Source organism: Theropithecus gelada, chromosome 1, assembly GCF_003255815.1.
Source record: "Theropithecus gelada isolate Dixy chromosome 1, Tgel_1.0, whole genome shotgun sequence".
NCBI lineage: Eukaryota > Metazoa > Chordata > Mammalia > Primates > Cercopithecidae > Theropithecus > Theropithecus gelada.
The window spans coordinates 66,160,229-66,164,319 of NC_037668.1; the positions used below are offsets into that span (position 1 = coordinate 66,160,229).

A 4,091-nucleotide genomic window follows, 5' to 3' on the forward strand; every position below is an offset into this window, starting at 1 on the left:
CAGAGGAAGCCTTATTCTGGGTCTAAGTCCATGGGATATAAGTTACAGCAAAGCAGATTTCAACTCAATTATTTAAAAAAGACTCTAAAACTGCAAGTACATAACAACTCACAGAACAGTAGTAACTGTAGGAATCATTACTATTGGGCCCCAGCTTGAACTTCCTCGCCCTTTTGAATTCAGAAAATAAATACACACATGTACACATACACACACCCCATATGTCACACCAGACATTGTGGCACCGTCCATGCCTGACGTAAAACATTCTAGAAGTATTTCTGTTTTAATGCAGATACACATAGCACAGCTAGTTTCAAAATTAAACAACAATGAAAACTGTCACTACTGACAAGGAACTATGCGAAGACCTTCGGTCTCAGGCCCTTACTCACTCAGGAGTACCTTGAGACCTGTTTCTTCCTGCTCAGCTGCAGTCACGGTTCTAACCTGGCTCTTCTCACGGCTGGTATCCTCTGACCTTTTATGTCCTGGCAATGACTTCTATGCATTTTGGCAGTAACTGTCTGAATCTCTGATTCAACCCTGATCGCAGCCTCTCGGTCTTTCTCTCTCTTTTAATTCTTTCCTCGGATGGCCGCGGCTTCTGCCGCCTCTACCCTTCCTGGAGCAACCCGTGCTTTTGAAAAATGGCCATGCCGAAGGGGAACTAACACTCCCAGCCTGGAGCAGATCTTGTCAATCTGATTTTTAAATGATGGAGGAGGAGATTTGAGGACAAAGCTCATGGTGGCATTACCGCTATCAGGGACGCCGCAAAGACCAAGTGAAAAGGGGGAAAGGCTCTTCTGAATGTGAGCACATTCACAGACTCTGAGGACAGAGAGGTATTTAAAGTGAACTGGAACAAACCTGCAACATCCGGTGCGTTCTGCCTTCAAAAATAGCTGCCAGTTAGAAAGGGTTATTTACATATTGATTTCATGCTAACTTTGTAATGGAATGTGCTGCCTGCCTGCCTGCCTGAGACCTAACAACTGTCATCATAATTTTTTCTAAAAATACAGTCAGAGAAAAACACTCATTGAACCCTCCACTGGAAAGTGACTGCAAAAGACCCCCGATCCCAAACCTGCTTGACAGACCACCGCCAAGGGCAGGGACACTCAACCACTGTAACCGAGAAACATCTCACAGCGGCAGCTGGCCCCTCCCTTCTTCCCACCAGCCAATATTTTTTGTCTTTCTAGAAAACCTGTCTTGTTCAAAGGTAAGAGTGCTGGGGAGTGGGGGGATGCCTCCCTGGAGCAGAGCAGCCTTTGTAGAAACTCCAGCCGGCCTCTCTTCAGAAATAATGGATGAGAAAGGGGCCCGAGTGGCCTACCAGCCCCAGCGCTCCATTCTGGGAGCATTTCTGCCACGGTTTCTTCCGGCATCTCTCTACCACGGATCCCCACTTCTCGCGCCTCCTAATAGCCAGCTTCTAGAGATTCTCACTTGGGCTGTTTCCGAACCCCTCCCTAACTCACCCCACCCCCACCCCAGGTTTGTCTCTGTGGATCCTACAGAGCTGAGCCCAGGCAGTTCCGTCCTCGCTTCCGAGTGCAATATTAGCAATTTAAATGCATCTTTGCCAGGCCTGATGGAGCTGATTCGGTTGTGATCCTGGGCATATGGATGGCATATTTGCTGCGAGCTAGGTGAGACGCGTCCCAGAAGGACCGCTGCCAGCCCCCGCAGCCGCCTTCTCCTGCTCCCGGGCGGCTGGGGCTGGCCGCGGAGCCAAGAAACCGGCCGGATCCAGGCTAACTGCGGCCCACTTTGTTTCCAGCCGGCCCCCGCTGCTGGGGACAAATCTTTCATTCATGAACAGGGGCTTGTTAGGCCAACTCCGGACTCTACAGCCACTTAATTAAATTGTGGAAAGTTGCTTGGTCCCGGTGGGAAATTTGCACACAAAGACCCGGGGTCCTCGCTCCCTCCAACCGGGAGCGCCGCCACAAAACCCGGCCCGGCCTCCCCCCGGGCCCGCGCCCCTGCCCCGCCGCTCCCGGCGCCCCCTCCACCGCCGCCGCGGCAGCGAAAGCGGCGCCCCCTCATTAGAGGGCGTTTGTTAGGGAATGTTTTCCCAGCGATTCACTGACGGGCCTTTCATTCCTCCCTCCGCAATCAAGGGCGGCAAGTGCAGCCTGAGAGCCCTCCACGGCCTGATTGCTGAAAGAATTTCCAAAAGGAAAGAGTGTAAACAGGTACATTGAAAAAGCCTCTTTTCAACAATTATGTAAACATTCCAAACACTATTTGAAAACTTTCACAGTGGAACTGTCAAGTCGGAGCATTCTTGTTTAATTGCACGGGCACAATGGTGGCTCTGGGGCTACCCCAGCTTCCCCCAGACCCTGCAGAGCTTAGCGGGATGTAGGGGGCTTGAAGATAAAGAAGTCACAGGGAGACAAGTGCGCTTCACTCTCCGGCCCACGGCATCTTCCCTGTGTGTTCTTGCTCCCTTGGCCTCCAGAAGAACACCCTGGAAACAGGGAGGCGCCTTCTTTCTCTTGGCTGGATTTCTCCAGGACCTGGGCCCCTGGTCTGCACAGAGGGTCGGTTGATAATCAGGATGCAACTAGATGGAAACTTCTGTGTCATGTAAGGGTTTCTCCAAAGCACCAAATGACCATTCTGAGATACCAGGCAAAATTGTTGGCAACGTTTTCCCTCCCGGTTAGAATGTTGCTCACTGGCCTCTCCGGCCTCTCCTTTTCTGACTCTAGTTTGCTACTGGCCAAAAGTTTCCTCCTTTTCTATGCAGCTCGGAGTCTCCTGATTCACTAACTTAACTACCAACGACCCTGATTACTTTACTAGGAGTTGGAAGAGTTTAGGCCATACATGCAAACCGCTTAATCTCGTATTTCATGGAGACACCGAGGTCTCAGTTCACTTTTATACATATTTTTCTCAGAATCTGTTTAGCCAGTCTCCAGTCATTTGGGGTCTGGTCAGCCTGTAACCACCAAGGCTTGCAGGTTGTATCTGAATAGGAACCGTGGTTGCGACAAGTGGGATGTGATTTGTTTCCATTTTTGTTCTTTAAAAACTCTCTTAAAAGCTGGGGAGGGGGCAGTCTAAATATTCAACAGGAAGGGATTGGCATATCAACACAATGAAGTCTTACAAATGTGTAATATGAAGGCCATGTAAAGATATGGAAAATATTTATAAAACAACGTAAAAAAGGAAGCCACAAAATCATATTTGCACTGTACTGGCAAATGCAAGAAAACATGTCTGTATGTGGCAAAGGACTAGAAAGGACATGCCAGAATGAAAACACGTGTTCTGGGGAATGGAAGTACCAGCACGTTTTACTTCCCAAGCATATATCTTTAATGTTGTCACATTGTTTTGTCAAGGCAAGGTCTGGGAATGCTGGAAAGCACCCGTGTACATACAGGGTTGCACATAAAAGGCCACCCCAGTAGCCCGCAGGGAGAAATACACACCAGCCCACAGCACTCTGCATCCCTACCAAGGATGTAGATCAGAGCTTCCAGGTAAATTCCTCAGGTCTAAAGAGGAGCTAAGGCTTGCTTGCTTGCTGAGTCCCCAGGAGGCAGACACAGAATCAAAACTACAAGATAAATCAGATATATGTTTTGTAGAAATGGTTATGCTCAACAGGGTTACTGGCAGAGCAGGGGCCAGAGAGAAAATAACTTATCTCCATCCCAGGGGGTCTGCTGAACACAGCAGAGGCTCAAAGAGTGAATGTGTCTATTTCCTAGGCTTATTCCATTTGACTAAAGTCAGCACTTATTATGCATCTACTCTGTGCCAGAGTCTGTTCTACATGCTGGCCCTGTGAAGCCATAGAGTAATTTTAATCCCAAAAAGTTAATTCATAATGAAGTGTAGAACCAACATCTTTAAAAATGTGTGTGAGTTAACTGAATTTTTACAAGGGTGCCAAGACAACTCAATGGGGGAAAGAATAGACTTTTTAACAAATGACACTGGGATAACTGGATAGCCATATAGAAAGGAATGCTTTGGACCCCTACCTCACACCATATACAAAATTGCCTCGAAATGGATGAAAGGCACAAATGTAAGAGCTAAAACTACAAAAC

The 4,091-nt window shown here is 48.2% G+C and overlaps 1 long non-coding RNA gene across 1 annotated transcript; it reads left to right on the forward strand.

The window, feature by feature from the left end:
* Positions 1-310: 310 nt before the first annotated feature.
* On the forward strand, positions 311-1,889 carry LOC112613926. The gene is made up of 3 exons (XR_003117016.1): positions 311-1,231; positions 1,599-1,661; positions 1,793-1,889. It is a non-coding gene; the product is annotated as an uncharacterized LOC112613926 (long non-coding RNA).
* The last annotated feature ends 2,202 nt before the right edge of the window (positions 1,890-4,091 follow it).